This window comes from Colias philodice, chromosome 5 (genome assembly GCF_061535455.1).
Source record: "Colias philodice isolate Cphi_HAF_F1 chromosome 5, ilColPhil1 Martin Lab GWU primary, whole genome shotgun sequence".
NCBI lineage: Eukaryota > Metazoa > Arthropoda > Insecta > Lepidoptera > Pieridae > Colias > Colias philodice.
In genome coordinates, this window is record NC_143090.1 from 2,259,708 (window position 1) to 2,278,760 (window position 19,053).

At 31.4% G+C, this 19,053-nt stretch overlaps 1 protein-coding gene and 1 non-coding gene across 2 annotated transcripts in view; one reads left to right on the top strand and one right to left on the bottom strand.

Moving 5' to 3' along the window:
* Scp2 (Sarcoplasmic calcium-binding protein 2) overlaps positions 1-19,053 on the top strand; it is a 57,199-nt gene that overhangs the window by 4,371 nt on the left and 33,775 nt on the right. The window contains exon 2 of the mRNA XM_089695060.1: positions 9,924-9,948. The gene's annotated coding sequence lies outside the window, so the exon portion shown is untranslated. The remainder of the gene's footprint in view (positions 1-9,923; positions 9,949-19,053) is intronic.
* Positions 6,162-6,232, bottom strand: TRNAG-GCC (transfer RNA glycine (anticodon GCC)). Its single transcript has one exon. It is a non-coding gene; the product is annotated as a tRNA-Gly (tRNA).

A 19,053-nucleotide genomic window follows, 5' to 3' on the forward strand; every position in this document is an offset into this window, starting at 1 on the left:
GTTATGCGCTTACCAACACATTTTGCGATTCATTTTTTCTTTAAATTATAGACAGCATATTTTTATATTATAGGTATTTATGACCTACTTACTAAAGTATTTTGATTATTTACATTACTTTTTGCACATTTTCTGTTTGTATCAATTTATTGTTTTTACTTTATCGTCAATACTTAATTACAAAATAATTATGAGCTTTTATTTTAGTTAAATGGATTTAAGCATTCAAGGATTAATCTTAATTGCTTCTAATTAACGCTCAAAATATGTTTAAAATCTTGAAGAAATTACCGTTAGCGTTTGCAGTAATTATATATGAAAAATTAAGGTTAAAAGTCAAGTGTTTATTTTTATAAAATCTGCATTAATTTTCGAAGAAAACAAGTCCTTGATACGTTATTTTTTATGAAATTTAGTGGGTAGTTCTCTCAATAAAAATTAAAAAAATCAGCAAAGCTCGTAATTTCGATCATTTTAAATAAGTTTTAAATACGAGTTGCCTTTATCGCGAATATTATTTTTATTTATTTTTCAACTATAGGTACATAATCATATATTCTAAATGCGAAAAGCCTTACCGGATACCGGCATTTATAACTCACTTAGAAAATTACTTTATTCAAAATAGGCAGTGACTCCCATTAGGTATTTGCTGAAGACTTTTGACAACTGTGCTAAATCTGTCAAAGTATTGGCAAACTTAATGTCGACGTTCGACAAACTTTAACATTGACAAGTGAAAATTAAACAATGCAGCTGTAAATAGTTACAGTAAGTTTATGTACAACTAGCTGTGCCCTGCGGTTTTACCCGTAGTGCTCCACTCCTGTTGGTCTTATCGTGATGATACAAAGCCTTCCTCCAAAAAATATTTTTTCAAATTGGACCAGTAGTTCCTGAGATTAGCGCGTTCAAACAGACAAACAAACCCTTTAGCTTTATAATATTAGTATAGATTTAACATACAATTTATAAGATTATATACGTACAAGCTTTTGATAAAATAGGTCTTATATCTTTTCCTGTTGCCTGTTGAATATTGCATATTTCGTGAAGCAATTAAGATATATGACAGCTTAAGAGTGCGTATAAAGCCAGATAATTCTACGATTAAGCCCCGCACATTACGCGCCATGCCGCGCGCCCTCACAATACCCTCATACACCCGGCTCATCCAACGTACGTAAAGTTCATCGCACGCTAAATTATACACAATATTCTTCGCTCGTTCAACGCGTATTTTCGGTAGTTAGTAGGTATGTTGTCTAAAATAATTGTATAAAACAGTGAAGTTGAAATCATCACAAATTATGTAATATGTCTTTTTATTATTATTTGTTTATAATTATTAATGATAATCGATACATATTATAAAACAGTAAAAAACTGTCTGTATGTAATATATAAAAAAAAACAATATTAGGGAAACAGTATAGAGCACGAATCCGTAAAAAAAGTCTGTCGAAATAGCGAGTATAGATACTATTTTTAAATAAACATACGCAGTCGACGACACACATTCCTCCAGAACTTTATTTTGATTAATTTGGTTATAGTCCATTGAATGAGTCCCTCCAAGGGGGGTCTAGAGTGCATGAGTTAGTAACGTAAGATGTTTCTTCGGAAACATGTCAAGAGTCCCTAGGTAATAAACATACTAAAACCCCGGGCCACTAGGAGGAGCCCCGGAGTGGGGGGAGGGGGGAAATGGGTCCATTTTTTCATTTTTCGCTTAAATCTCAAAAACGGTACATGTTAGAGAAAAACTTTCAAGGAAAAATTGAAAGGCCATAAAATTATCTACAAGTTGTACCTGAATCATTTTTTCCTATATCCTACCGTTTCTTAGTTATACGCAGTAAAACATGATTTTGGCTCAAACAATTTCCACATCAATCGATCAAAAAATATTTCTTTCTTCCAAAAAACTCAAAAGTGCAACTTGTGACCGGTACTGATAGATTGCTCTTAATTAGGTCTATAATTGGTAAAATAAACACATTCCTCCATGGAAGCCTTTAGGAGGAATCGATTGTCAAAATATTATATTATGGTAGTTTGAGTTACTGAACTTGATCTTTTTATTTTTTTCTTCCAAAAAACTCAAAAGTGCAACTTGTGACCGGTACAGATAGATTGCTCATAATTAGGTCTATCATTGCTAAAAATACCAGATTCCACCACGGAGGCGTTTACGGGGAATTGAATTTTATCAGGGTAGTTACAATACATGAACTTTTTATTTTTTTTCTTCCAAAAAGCTCAAAAGTGCAACTTGTGACCGGTACAGATAGATTGCTCATAATTAGGTCTATCATTGATAAAAAATACCAGATTCCACCATGGAGGCGTTTACGGGGAATTGAATTTTATTAGGGTAGTTAGTTAAAAAGTTCATGTGTCGTAACTACCCTAATAAAATTCAATACCTCCTAAAGGCCTCCATGGTGGAATCTGGTTTTTTTATCAATGATAGACCTAATTATGAGCAATCTATCGGTACCGGTCACAAGTTGCACTTTTGAGTTTTTTTGGAAGAAAAAAAATAAAAAGTTCAAGTATCGTATCTACCCTAATAAAATTCAATTCCCCGTAAACGCCTCCATGGTGGAATCTAGTATTTTTATCAATGATAGACCTAATTATGAGCAATCTATCTGTACCGGTCACAAGTTGCACTTTTGAGTTTTTTGGAAGAAAAAAATAAAAAAGATCAAGTTCAGTAACTCAAACTACCATAATATAATATTTTGACAATCGATTCCTCCTAAAGGCTTCCATGGAGGAATGTGTTTATTTTACCAATTATAGACCTAATTAAGAGCAATCTATCAGTACCGGTCACAAGTTGCACTTTTGAGTTTTTTGGAAGAAAGAAATATTTTTTGATCGATTGATGTGGAAATTGTTTGAGCCAAAATCATGTTTTACTGCGTATAACTAAGAAACGGTAGGATATAGGAAAAAATGATTCAGGTACAACTTGTAGATAATTTTATGGCCTTTCAACTTTTCCTTGAAAGTTTTTCTCTAACATGTACCGTTTTTGAGATTTAAGCGAAAAATGAAAAAAATGGACCCATTTTCCCCCTCCCCCCACTCCGGGGCTCCTCCTAGTGGCCCGGGGTTTTAGTATGTTTATTACCTAGGGACTCTTGACATGTTTCCGAAGAAACATCTTACGTTACTAACTCACGCACTCTAGAACTTTTTATTCAATGGACTATTAGATTGTACGACATTTTTCGACTCAGCAATTATTCTAAAAATAAAATCATTCTTATAAATGTGTAGCTGGGCTCTTATGGGTCTATATCAGATGTTCCAGATCTTTGATTTTTTTTAATCAACAGAAAATTTCCATCAGACGCAACAATTTTTGTTGACGTCACTCCTATAAATGTTAGAGTGTGATCTCAGGGTCCCTCATCATACATTCTAGATCTTCGAATTTGTATATTTATATTGCCCAGATAATACCTACACAACAAAATAACTTTCATTCAAAGCCGTCCAATAGTTCCGGAGATTGGCGTGTACAAACAAACAGACACATAGAGTTTTTTTAGGATTTACGGGAACAAACCTATCCAATGTCCTTTCTCAGGTCTCAAGCTATCTCTGTATCAAAGTTAGAGCTTAGAGAGCCAGACATACATACAGACAAACAGACAAAAATTCTATAATTTGGCTCCTATATCGATTGAAAATCACGCCCCAAGTAGGTATTCGTAAAAATATTCAATGTACAGTTTTTACTTTCGTACAATTTTTTTTTATACCTATGTGATTGTAATATTATTATCTAATACAGATTGTAAATATATATAATGTGTAGTTACTATTCACAACTTGTATTGGTTATTTACTGGAGCAAACATAGGAATCTACCTATAGTAATACTATAATATATATATATATATATATATATATATAATATTATAAAACATTCCCGATTTTCCCGAAACGAATTTACAGAATTTACACAAATAATAATATCCAAACTCGCCTGGATAAACTTTCTCAAATGAATCTATAGTTTAGGTGGTCTGTTGCGGTTCTGCATCAGGTGTTTCAGTTTTCAAAATAAATTATTATTTTATATTTCCCGGATAATATAATAGTACCTACACAACAAAATAACTTTCATTCAAATCCGTCCAGTAGTTCCGGAGATTAGCGTGTACAAACAAACAGACAAACACAGACAGTTTTTTTTTATTTACGGGATAAAACTCATCCTATGACCTTTCTCAGGTCTCAAGCTATATCTGCACCAAAATTAGAGCCCAGACATACATACAGACAGACGTACAAAAATTCTAAAAACTATATTTATGTATAGATATGTACTACATATTACTATGTAATACAGATTATGAATATATTATATATATACATATACATATTATGTATATTATAAAAAAATACCTATTCAATGTAAGTACAGTTTTGACTTTCGTACGAATTTGTTATACCTATGTATAGATGTTATGTATGATTATCTAATACAGATTGTAAATATAATATATATGTACTATTCACAACCGGTTTACATATTATTGATATTATTATTTACTGGAGCGAACATAGGATCTGCCTATAGTAATAATAATAATATAAATCTTTCTTGACTTGATTGATTGCACCGCGACTGTAAGAATTAGGTACCACTATGAATTTTATTTACCTATCTATAGTTGCTGCTGCTATCGCGTCAATATTCAGCCCGCGGAAATTATTTTACAGAAACTAAACTTTCTCAAATAGGTAAATCAAGACTTATCTTTTTATATTATAATTATTATTTATTAATATTATAACAATACTATTATAACTTACCTTCGACATTTAGTTATCTTTTCAATTTGAATCTTTTTTAGTTCTCGTTTCTCATTTTGTTGTTTACAAATCAATATTCGGCGTAATTATAAAACACGGCGCAGCAATTTTAGCGTGGTCTACTCGTCTCAACGGAGCGATAGCGTCTGATGTATGAAATAGAATTATGTTTTTAGCTCCCGGAACGTGCGATGGAAGATGATTTCTTGCGTAATTAAAAATATAGTAAGCGCCAAAAGTGTTTTATCGTGATTAAACCAAAACTAAAAGTAATTACACAAAATGCTCTGACAAATATATTGCAAATGTTTTAATATAATTGTTTATGAAAAAAAAATCTTAATAAGTATTACCATGTCCAGTAAAAAACGTAAAAGTGTGAAATTTAGAGGTAACTTCGTGAATTTTTTCTATCGAGTCAATTTCAATATTTTATGTTTTTGATCTGACAATATAATCGAAAATATCATCAAGTTTTACATATATTTTATTTTTTATATTTGGTCTTGAATATTACACGTATCAACTAAAAGTTGATTGGTGATTTGACTTTATACGCGCCCTTAAAGCATAATAATATCTCGATTTGTTATTAAATAATAATAATTGTTAATTCATATATTATGAATTGAATTATCTCCTTGTAGTGGGTGATACTTTTGCCATAATAGATCATCTTTACTGAAAAATGTAAGTGAATTATTTTGAATTCAACAGTAATAACCGACTAAAAATAACGTTAGTACGTAGTACATACTACCCTATTGTTTTTAGTAAGGCACTAAAAATGAGCCTTCTCAAAGATAAATAATATCTCTACAATCTGTATAAGTTTTTTCAATCTATGATCGAGCGCAATATTATTTAAGAAAATTAGTTTTCTATATAGTATAATATTATCTGTGCTATAAATAAAATAAGACCTTCATCTCTCGACCTCTTTGATGATATCTTCCCTTTGAGAGATATGCGCTTTTTGAGATGCTCAGATTGCTGATAAGCCATGAAGGCTTGATATGAAATGCCAATCAGTAAGCCACTTTGATGGATTTTAATTATAATTCAATTAAAAGTCAGTACTTTGTAGAATTGCATGTATAGTTTAACCTTACAAGTCTAATTTGCAGTAGATAAATGTATAATTTTTTATTATACTAATTCCGTATTACCTTCATCAACAAATATTAATAAACTATAAATAAATAAGAATAATAAAATATGTTCAGCCAATTGGTATATTATAATGTCTTTTGCGAAATAGAATTTAAAAATAATTTTAAAGATAGATTTTTAAATTAAAAAGGAAAAAAAAAGATTATTGCATCGGCCGGGAATCGAACCCGGGCCGCCCGCGTGGCAGGCGAGCATTCTACCACTGAACCACCGATGCTTGTTGTTATTGTCCGAAACATGTAACAGTTTCAAATAAATTCACTACTTTCACTCGATTCTACACTTTATTTGTATTGAAGTAATGATGATATTATCTCAATTTTCTCAATATGAGGTGAATGGCCTGATGACGTCACGATCATTTGCGCAACAGTTAGAGGTCTAAATGAAGAATTGATAACGTTTTATTTTTGTTACTGTTATTATCTATTTTATGTAATTAATATTATCTAATTATAGATTTTTATTAAGGACTTACTTTTGGAGATATACTTACTTGTGAAAATATAAAATAGGTATTTACCTAATGGGCTATTGCATTTCTCATAGAGCTCAAATATCAATAAGTACAATTTTTATCTATAAAATATTTATTTTACAATTTCTTAATTTCTACTGGATTGATTAGGAACCGAACAATCAACAACCAATGTCTTATTAACCTAGATATTATCACCTACTACCTGACCAAGCCAACTAGACCCTTTTCAACTGTGACGTCACCCGCCCATGTCTCGGGAACAGATAGCAAAAAAAAAATATTAATAATATCACTGTTCGCTCTCCGCTATGAATAGTCTTATTTTTCCCCATTTCGAGGGCTGTCTATGAATGAAAGGAAAGGGTAAAAACTTAAACAAATAACAACAAAAAACTTAACAGTCAACAACAAGATTTAACGATTTAACAATAAAAAGTACAGAAATAACTAGCGATGCGAAACGTAGATGCGTCGATGCTGCGAACCGTACTAAGGCGAACGCGGTACCTGAGGCGGTAAGCGGGCGGGGAGGCCGCATTCCACCCGAGCGTCTAGTTGGCTTGGTCGAATAATATGGTTTTATTTACCACTAAAAATGTGTATACTAAGTTTAAACAATAATATTTTTTGACCTACATTCCATATTATTTTTGCATCACGGTTCATTAAAATCAGACATAACTTTTAAACAAATTCACAATGTCAAATGTCAAAGTTACATCCGTATTCAGTATTAAATTACGGATAACGAGTTGAATATTAATTATTTTCCACACTTAATTCATTTCATGTAGTGAAAAGCATTATTTGTGTTAAATAATAATTATGTTGAATGAAACGTGAATACGGATTACACAAAAATAATCATATTTCGAGTTTAATCGTTACTAATTTTAGTATAAACTATAGTATTATATTATTTGTGGCATAAACTAGACGTTTTTCTGCCCTATTGCCTCTTAGGCTTTTTTCTCCATGAGAACCTTCCTTGTGTCTGAACAAAAACGTTAAAAAATTAGCCGCATTGGTTGGAGCCGTTCTCGAGTTATACGTTTAGCAACGCATTTTAATATTCTTTTCTATTAAATAAAAAAAAAAAACTTAACCGCCTCAAATTTTCATTACGGTATATTTCAGTTTTTTAGACGGCATAATACAATTAAATATGGCGTATCAAAACTACACATTTATTCCTAATCAATTGTCCTTGTTCTATTTAACCAAGAAAATGTGTACAAATAACCTTATAAAATATATGTTAGGCACTCAGAAACTTCTGATACCTATAACGTGAGCAATAAATTCAAAGAAGTAAGGAGTTAGGGAAACTAATTTCAAACTCAAACTGTTATCGAAACGTGTTCGCAGATCTTATGAAAATATTAATAAATTTTGTTCTTTTATTAATCTTCTTATTGAGGAAATCTTTCCAAACAATCTTCATATCAATACTTATGACATTTGTTTGTTACGTTTCCACGACTAAATCATAGCAACATTTTGGACAAAGTCTTGGAAAAAAATTACTCGAATGCTCAGCACAAATAGTTAAAAAAATCAATCTCTATAGTTACCTAGCGGTTGAAATAAGAGATGAAATTTTTACCGTGTTTTTTCGTGAGATAAAACTTGTATCGTAATAGAAGCTTCAGATAATTTTATAAGAACGTGCCGCATTACATAACAATTTTTAACAAGTTTAAAAAGTAGAGTCATCTCATTTTAACTTGGCAAGTTACATGTTCTTTCACTAACTTCACTTCTGTACTGTATACTTAATGATATTACAGCTAGCCCGTCTATCGTTATTCTGCTAGGACATTTATAAACCTTGGGGGTAAAAAAGTTCCTACTACCTATTTGCAGACATACCGAAGGAGTATTAAGCTCGGAAGCTTAACATCGTTAAAAAATACATTATGTATTTGAAATAAACGTCTATAATATTAGGAAACTATTTTTGTTCTTTCCACGTGATTTAGATGTGCAATACGTCCTGTGGGAATATGTTTTTAAACGTGCCAACTACAAAGACTAAAGATGTAAAATCAATTTTATCTACAATGCCTATTAACTTTACGTAAAACATTATCTTTCAATCGTACCTGTTCCAAACAATCAGTATTTTCACATAATATACCCGTGAAGTATGAATATTCAAAATACATTCAAGATAACTACCAACTTGGAACTCACTTTGGAATCGTATGCAATTGCGACGCGATAAACATACAAACACATTTGGGGTGAAATGTTCAAATAGTTGAAAGGCCTAAAGGCATTACAATGGTAAAAAGTTGTTTTATCTTTACTGTACATTTGTAATGTATGATCTACTAGCTTTTAGCCCGCGGCTTTGCCCACATTGTCTAAAACTTAACAAATAATATTATCTTCCTTCCTCATGAACCAATCTATCTATTTGTGCTACTTGTTCAAATGTAGTTTAGATCATTCATGACATAGGTACCTAGATAGTAAGATAATCGTAAAAAAAGTTAAATTAAACGTCTTAGGAAATAACTTTGGTGATTAAATAAAATTAAAAAACATCGAAGAAAAAAGTTGTACCTCTCTTACCCATTTACAACTTAATTTTATCTGATTCTGACATATGGTATGATCTATTTTGAAACAAAACAATTTTGGAAATGGGAAAATCTTACGTCTTTCATCCTTCTTTGGCTTACTTTTAACCAATTCCTAACTTTATGATTTAACGTAACAAAGATGCACATAAATTTGAAAATCAATAAGCCCTCAGCATTATTGAAAGTGGTATACCGTATCCTATATTATGATAATCCGCCTTTGTAAGGGCCTTGTGTCCTGAACACACATTCTGTTATTGGAATCACGGTTTTTATTGGATATCCTTAACGTTTTTAACGGAAAAGGGTTCTCAATTTTTTCTTTAGAGGCTGTGAAGTGGTCTAGTCGTTATCAAAGGGTATGAAAGTAAAAAAAACAAATATTGAATCTATTACTAGATTTGACCTTTCCTTTTTATATAGTTACCTATTTACTATGTAATGTATTTATTTATGTTATACATAATTTAAAAACATATACTAATTGAATTACAACTTACAAGATAATATTAAATAATATTTTTCAAATAATATTTTTATTTGCTTATTATTTTTAGTATTACACATCTTAGTAAAATATTATACTTACTTACTTACTTACTGGAGTGGCGCAGGGACCCAAAGTGAGTCTTGGCCTCCGACAATAAGAGCCTCCATTTTAAAATATAATATACATAGTAAAATATTATGTATATTATATTTTAAAAAATACCTAATGGTACCTAGTACCATGTCATTAAATTTTTTTTGGAAAATAAAACCTCTCTTTCTTTACAAATAAACTTTGTGTAAAAGTTTTATAAGTATGTGTATTTAACGATTCTTTTTGTTTTCAGATACTCGTTGCTCTTCGAAAAACACGTAAGTGAATTTTTTATTAACTGCTTTCAGTACTTTAACTGGAGTGTTTAAAATATTTTTGTTGACTTTTCTTTTGGGTGAATCTTTTAAATTAATAATGTTTCGACTTTATCCGAAGGCTTTTTACAAGTTTTTAAGTTTAGCGCTTTGTGTGTATTTCTTATAAATACGTTGAAATTTTTGTCTATTGTATGCCTATTATTGGTATGTTATTTAAATTTTTGTAATGTACGGTCGATTGGTGCTCAAATATTTTTCAATGAACTGATTAACTGATAAAATATATTATCACAGGTGAAATGTATTGTTTATGTTTTTCGTACTATTAAGGTAGTTTCTGTTGCCATAATTACTCCAACAATTCTTTATCTCAGTCGAATTATACTTATACATACATTACAGCATATTATTATACTAATTATATAATGAAAGTATTTCACTTTAACAAAAAAGTATTGTATTTGTATAAGGAAATTCGTTTCTCAGTCCGTCTTCCAATTTCAGGAAATTATATTTTATCTGTGAGAATTTTAAGCTGTGATGAAATTCTTTTTGGGACATCTGCTTATCAATGAGTAATGAGAACATTTTACTTGATAAAATTTCCTAAAAATGATGATTTAATTTGGATAATTTTACGTAATAGAATTTCCTTATAATGGTTATTAAAAAGAACAGACATTATTTTTCGACAAGGTCTTGCTTCGATAAATAATTTTGTATTCTATTTTATAAAAAATGACATACTTAGTATTTTTTTATGAAGCAATTAACGCTTGTTGTCACAGATTATTACCTACGTTATGTAATTACGTCGTTTAGCTTTAGAAATATTTGAGATGTTTATAATTGCAATATCACTACATAAGAGAAAGTTATGTTAGTCACCTTATTACTCAGTATAACGGGTGATCGGATCGGATATTAATGATTTTTGGTTGGTTGAATTTATGTCCACCTGAATCCGGAATAACTGTTGAGAATTCGAGAAACTAACAAAAACATTAATCCTATTTCTGAATAGTACCTAAATAAAATAATTAATTTATAGACTACAGTACATTACTATTCCTATATAATAAACTAGCTGTGCCCCGCGGTTTCACCCGTATTGTCCCGCTCTTTTTGGTGTTAGCGTGATGATATATACCTATAACCTTCCTCGATAAATGGGCTATCTAACACAGAAAGAATTTTTCAAATCAGACCAGTAGTTCCTGAAATTAGCGCGTTCAAACAAACAAAACTCTTCAGCTTTATAATATTAGCATAGATTAACATTCCTATATATATATAAATAGTAAAAAGACATTTCCCGGATTACAATTTGCTTTCCACTTATCTCAGTGCACTCGAGCTCAAGCAGTTTAAGTTGCATTAACCTAAATAGTCATTTAAAATAGCAGTTTAAAACGTGTTCGTGTTACAAAGAACGTGTTAATACAGCCCAGTCTGGTGGAAATTTATAACAAGGAAAATTTAAAGTAAGAATGTTTTTGAACGTTTTTGTGACAGACTTTTCTTAGACGAAATGTTCATGTGTACGAAGACGAAGAGATGTATAATGTATATGCCTGACTAGCTGTGCTCCGCGGCTTCACCCTCATTGCTCCGCTCCTGCTAGTCTTAGCGTGATGATATAAAGCTTATAGCCTTCCTCGATAAATGGGCTATCTAACACCTAAAGAATTTTTCAAATCGGACCAGTAGTTCCTGAGATTAGCGCGTTCAAACAAACAAACTCTTCAGCTTTATATTATTAGTATAGATAATCATGGTTTTACGTTAAAGTTTTCATCAAATAAATTACGCCGAAATAATCAAAATATTCAAATGCTATTAGAATTCAAATCAAACATTAAATCAAATTCTAATCCAATTCAGTTGTTGATTCATCATCACTTGGGATCACTTTGAAAGTTTGATTTCCTTTGATTGGACCCTTCACCTTATGCAAACTATACCTATACGGGGGCTATACCTCTATTAACCGATCGCATAATTTCGGCTTCTAATACAAGGAATGTTTTCCAATTTTGCAGCGTTTTTAAAAGACTTAAAAAAAGGAAGGAGGTTCTCAATAGTTAGACTTTTAACTGTGTGAATTAGATTATGCTTTTTTTTTATTTGAAAACTGGTGTACCTATATGGTTAAAACTTAAAGTTAACGCCTTCTTAATATGACAACATATACTAACGCCAGAATACAGTTGCTGTGAGCTTTTATTATTAAAACATAAAATAACAATATAAGTAAATATAAATTACAATATATCCAATATTTTCCATAAATAAACAAATAAGATATAATCCTCTTTACCATAATTAACATATTGTTATTAAAGCGTACACAGAATACGTCACGAAATTAATGTTTTCTCGTAAAACAAAAGCCTTTTTGTGAGCTCCATTTGGACGTCAAATGAGTGTTTTAATTTAATGAATATTGGACGCTGCATGTGCATAAACTTTGTTAATTAACTTGTCATTTAATATTTGAGTTATACAGCTATTATTTACCTACGATATGTCCCGTTACTGAGATACATACAAACATACAAAAAGACGTGTGGCACTCGGGGACTGCCGCGGTAAAGCTATTGCATGCTATGCCTTCAAGCCACACCTCCGAGCCCGTCGGAGTGGGGAGCGTGAGGTTTTTTCGTTACGGAATTTCTCGATTCGGTCCCCGCGCTCAAGGCCCGCGATAGAAGCTATGCAATAGCTTAAAAAAATTATAAAAAAACTTGAATTTATGTGTACCTACTATGAAGATAGTACACATAAATTCATATCTTTCGAATATTATAATTAACGTAAAAATTTGTGAACATCGTTAGATTTCGTCACTCTTTCACGCATAAAACGGTGATCGGATCTCTATAAGGTATGGAAGAGAGACAAATTACCCTGGATTATCCCATTTTTTACTTTTTATCCGGGCGCCACGCATGGGAAGCTTACAAATTGATTATAATACCTATACTAGCCGCTCGTCCTGAATAAAAAATTAAATATTACCCATGTCCAGTAACAAGGATGTATATTAAATATTTCTGCTGGTTAAATTATTTTTAAATCCCCTATGAATATTTTGACAAAACTTGTTAAAAACGAACAATCGTATACATATAGATCTGTGTTTAATTTATGCCAATTCACATCAGAATATCGATTTGCTTGTGCTGGAATTCCAACACATCCTCATGTACTCATTTATATTAACAGTAGATCATTATCTTAACGAGAAACTAATTTGATCAAACAATAATTAATATTCAAATTGGGCTAGCATAACCGCATTGTTATAGCTAAATACATTCTAAATACAGATAGAGTTTATCACCAATACATGCCCGTTTAACAATTTAGCAACATTTTCATATTAAATGTTCTGGAACAAATGCTAAAGCGACAATTCGACGCATCTGCTGTGTCAACCACATTTGTATAATATTTTACGCTTGCTTTAATTTTAAATTAAAATTTAAAACAATATATTGAACAAACTTATGATTTTAACGGATTTTAAACGTGATTTATTCATTATAAATATTATTATCCAGACGTTTCGCACATTTTGTGGTGAACGTGGTCACGGGCAGATGAAGATTTTTTTATCAAAGTACAACTAATGACGGAATATCTCTTCGTTTATGTCATAATATATGATTAGGAAGGTCTCCATGTTTTTTAATAATAGGTATAGCACATAACAACGATTACACATAACAAAGATTTTGACCATTTTTTGTTGTTATATTTGTTATTGTAAAAAGAGCCTAAAGAAAACAATTCAAAATAATGTGAAATTAGAAAATTTAATAAAACTTTTACGTCAGCTAGTTATTTTAATTTAAGATCGAGTGATTTTGTGAAAGTCAAAGTCAGAGGAAACAGGGATTAATAACCATGTTTTGTTCCGTTCCGATAGCAAAGCGATTTAATTGGAATTACAGTCAATATTTTCCTGTTACTTCAGGCCATAACGAGCAAGTACTGTTGTTGCCTGAAGGTAAATTACTTTTTCTTCCTCGATCCTATCCTATCCTTTGTTATATAAATGTGTATGAAAATGAATTTTCGTTTTAAAAAGACCATTTTTCCGCAACATTTAAAAAATATGATAAACCGTCTTAGACGCAGAAAATATGGTACTGAAAATAACAATTAGTCATTATAATAATGAATGTAACGTTAAAAAAAACATATGTCTATTAAAACCACGTAAATCTCTATACCTACTATCTAAAAATAATCCCTATTTTCCTTGGTCAAGTATCGCGCGTGAACAACTGTACCGATTTCGATAGTTATTTTTTTCATGTGTTCGTTATTGTCAGAACAATCGTTCTTCTGAAAAAAAACTAAAGAATTTGGTCTAAATATAGGACAAAATCTGTCGAATAACCGGGTACAGTTAGTATATAAATAATATAATAGCATATTACCCCTCCTTCGTATCTACAACACAAATACCAAGACACCGTGCGTCCTGACATTTATTAAAAATGTTTGTACAAAAAGCCCCATTATTTTTTGTTTACACACAAAATTACTTCCCTTTGTCTGCGTTAATCTGTAAGTTATGCGTGGCAAAATCGACCTTAAAATTGACAAGGTCTTGTGATACACCTTTATAATATATTTTTTTTAATTTTAAAACAAGCGTGAATAAAACGATCATGATTAATATATTAAGATCAACTAAATGTGATGATTTCTATTTTTATGGTAAAGGTGCGATTTATTAATAGCGTAAACTTTCTAATATGCCTTTGATTTCCCGACGATATTTCTGGGGGCACGGCAGTGCCCCCGCCAAGTTGAGCAAAAAAAAAGCGGCACGGCCGTACCATCCTTTTCTCGAAGCAATTCGGGCCTTTTTCGACCCCCTATAATTCGGTTGTGGATAAAGCAAGAAACCTGAATCTTCAGTAACTAATCCGGCATTGTATAAACACGGAATATTTAAAATTTCAGTCAATTTGAACCAGTAGTTTAAGAATGACAACTTGTTAAAGTTTCTAAATTTTGTCACTCACTGACTCACCGATCATCAAAAGTCCAAGGCACTTCTAGCAGACTTAGAAGCTTCATATTTGGAATACATATAGAGTTTAGTGTCTTAATCATGGGAAAACTTAAATATTTTGTAATTTCGGTCCAGTTTTCCAAATACACCAACTGCATCAATAACTTTGTAATCCCATATAAATATATGGGATTACAAAGTTATTTATGCAGTTGGTGGTTGGTGGTGGTATCAAAAAGAAAGGCTCTACAAAAAGAAGTGAGATCCCATCAAAAACATCCTGTAAAAAACCCAAGTCTCGCAGCTCAGTCTTTCTACCGTCAAAAGTTGTGAGATCCATGTAATACCAAGTCGGTTAATCTATTTAGTGTCTACTTGAAGGACCTTCTGTCTTAAGTTATTACATAAGTTATTATCATGCCAATATTAAAAATATTTAACGTTTGAAACAAATAGATCGACTTGGACATCGCATGAAAACAAAATGAATATTACAATATTATATTAGATTCTTTAGTCTCTCGCGCCTCACGCGATTGAAACTCTCGTTCCTGTTGGTCGCTGGCCCGTCGTGCTGTGTAGTGTGATACATACTAATAATCAAATCAAGCGATGTCCAAGTCGATCTATTTGTTTAAAACGTTAAATATTTTTAATATTGGCATGATAATAACTTATGTAATAACTTAAGACAGAAGGTCCTTCAAGTAGACACTAAATAGATTAACCGACTTGGTATTACATGGATCTCACAACTTTTGACGGTAGAAAGACTGAGCTGCGAGACTTGGGTTTTTTACAGGATGTTTTTGATGGGATAAGCTTTTCTCTCGAAAAACGATAGTAACAATTCTAAAATACAAGTTTTACGTGTGTTTTGAATAACAGCTGGCTAACTTACAGTATAAATTTTCACTATATCAATATTCTAAGAAACGTTATACAGAAAGCTGATCAACCATCGGCAGTTAATAAAAAACAAATATTGTTTTTACCCTTCATAAGCCCTGCATAATTACACGAATTAATTGCTCGGGCAAGGGTCGGGAACGTCAAATTAAAAATCGCCAGCCCGGGATGCAAATGAGCTGGAGAAAATAGCTCCTGTTTCAAATATTTTCGTTTAAGAATAATTGTATCATTCCTTTGACTTGAATTGAATCGTGAATAGGATGAAAATAGCTTTGGTATTTGATTATTTATGAGGCTCTAGACGTATTATAGAATTAAATTGAACTGTATTGTTTGTTTGTTCTTTTAGATATTACCAGTAGCTAGGGTTTCAGAAAGATATTTAAAATTTATAAAAAAATTCTAATTGATAGTAATGAATGAAATAGTAGAGCTTTAGTGTCTACGAGTCAAATCATGTATGAATAAGAGACGTCTGTTAATCCATTATATTATAATCTATTCCTTAACTTAGTATAAGGCACCTGGAACATACAAATCTCCTTTCAAGCAATAAATTCTTGATTTATAAAACACTCAATATCTAACTTTAACTACTGTTATTACAAGCCACAATCTCGCAGAATTTCAACAATCGGTTGAATAACTATTCTATTCAATTATTCATTCAGATCATATTCAGTGAATAATCGAATAGTAAATTTTCAATGCAAGATCTAGTTAGGGTTAGAACTGTATGTAAACTTTGAATACTGATTGATTTCAACTCTTGCGAAGGAAACTATTCAAATGTTTGATTTGAAAATCAAGTAAAGGAATTCATTTCCTTTTTATGACATTGAATTAGATTATACTTACTTACTTTGTATTGCATATCAAAATATTTTTTCCGTGCAAAAGCACTTAATTAAAAAATTAAGTTACGTTGTTGATCAAGATCAAAATATTAGGTATAGGTATGTTATGTAATTTATATTTTATTCTTATTTCTCTACAATGCAGTTTAATTTTTAAACTATTCTTTATTGTAATTGTATATTATATTTTAACCTCTTCAGCCTTCAATATTTCTTATTTTAATATTTTCTTTAAATATTTAAATAGTACTGAAGAAAAATATATGTTGACTTTCGATTACTGATTTTTAAATACGTGTTTACACAGCAAAGACTAAAAAGACATTGTTAGCCAATAACAAGCTTACAAAGCGACTCCTAAAAACCTCAATCGTATGGCGGAAACTCCAATTGAACCCTTTCTGAGAGATTTGCGAAACGCTTACCAAGCAAATGAGATTGCTCTCTGAGCTCAAACTTTCATAAAACGCGGGATTTTCTTGCAAGTTGATGAAAATCGTGGGAAGTTTATTTAATTAGATGAGGTTCAGATTTAAGAATAATATTATATTTTGAATATTTTTAACAAAGAACCTGCAACACTTCTAGTGTTACAAGTGTTTATGGGCGGTGGTGACCACTTAACATCAGGTGGCCCACCTGCCCCTTTGCTTGCTCTGACATAAAAAAAGCAAATAGAAAATAGGCGTGTCACACAGAGCTACGAGTACGCTTGTACTGAAAATAGTCAATAAATAATAATACATATATTGTTGAAACAGGTTCCAAATCCACGGCTACTTTTAAAATTATTTTTTGTCATATCTATACGAAAAAATAAACGATTTTTCGTAGAAGATTAACAAAATATGCAATCATTGTTTATATACCGGGTGTAATCGTTAAGTGCGCACAGGCGATTATTCCATAACTACCTATTGCAGATATCAAAAAACTTTAAACTGATATCGAAAGCCCTTTACCTAATGATTTAAATGACAATAATAAATTTTACGCATTAGGTAAAGGGCTTTTGATATAAGTTTAAATTTTTTTGATATCTAAAATATATGTATACGGAATAATCGCCTGTGCACACTTAACGATTACACCCTGTATAGCGTGTAATCTGTGACAATATCTTCAAAAGAGGAAAACCACAGATTTTATAAAAAGGAACAAAGAACAAAGGCCATCATTATAGCTCTATTTCTTTTATTACTATTAGCAGTTCTTTTTTCTCTTTTAAGTGCGTTGTAATATTTCTGAATTATGTGTATAATGTAAACGCACCTTTAACGTTGTATCGTTCGGAATTTCAAATTTGAAATCCTTTGATCCCGGTTTTGTTTTTACGTTTATGTTTTTAACATATGTACTTTTTTTAATTAAATGACATTCTGTTCTAATAAAATTGTTATTTGCAATTTGTGATATTAACTGTCAGTTATTTTGCAGATGGCGGCGGTTTTTTTATATAATACTAGCTTTCCACCCGCAGCTTCGCCCGCGCATTCAAAGAAAAACCCGCATAGTTCCCGTTCCCGTGGGATTTCCGGGATAAAACCTATCCTATTTCCCGGGATAAAAAGTAGCCTATGTCCTTTCTCGGATATCAAAATATCTCTATACCAAATTTCATGCAAATTGGTTCAGTAGTTAAGGCGTGATTGAGTAACAGACAGACAGACAGAGTTACTTTCGCATTTATAATATTAGTATGGATAATAAATCTTATTCTTTTACATAAAAATTAATTCCTGGACCGATTCGCTTACTTTTCAAGCAAAAAAAAAACTCTCCGTCTTTATTTAAGTACAGTATGTATAGTAATGGCATAAAACGTAGTTGTTAATGTAATTTATACTGAAACTAACATTAAAACTTTATGTAATTACTCAAACTTGTCAGAGCAAACAGTACGGAAGCTTCAAGTTTCAAGTTTATTTTGGCAGTAACCTTGCTTGTACAAAGTTTATTTGTAACATGTGCTTGTTTCATTTTATTTAATTAACGGTAGAAGTTTTTAAATTGTGTAATGTCGCGTTGATTATCTACTGACTTTGAAATGTAAGCATATTTTTAGGTAACTCAACTTTTTCTTTGTCAGAGCAAGCAAAGAGCCAGGTTTTTTTTAAAGTGGGGAAATCTTCCAAAGATACCTACGGCCCCCGGGGAAGGAGCCGTGGGTTATGTCGGATTCTTACCGACTAAAGCCCCACTGTGTTCCGTCGGATGGGGCCGCGGGTATTGGTTGGAATTCAACTGTGACCCCAGGTGAGCCACCTGATGTTAAGTGGTCACCACCGCACATAAACACTT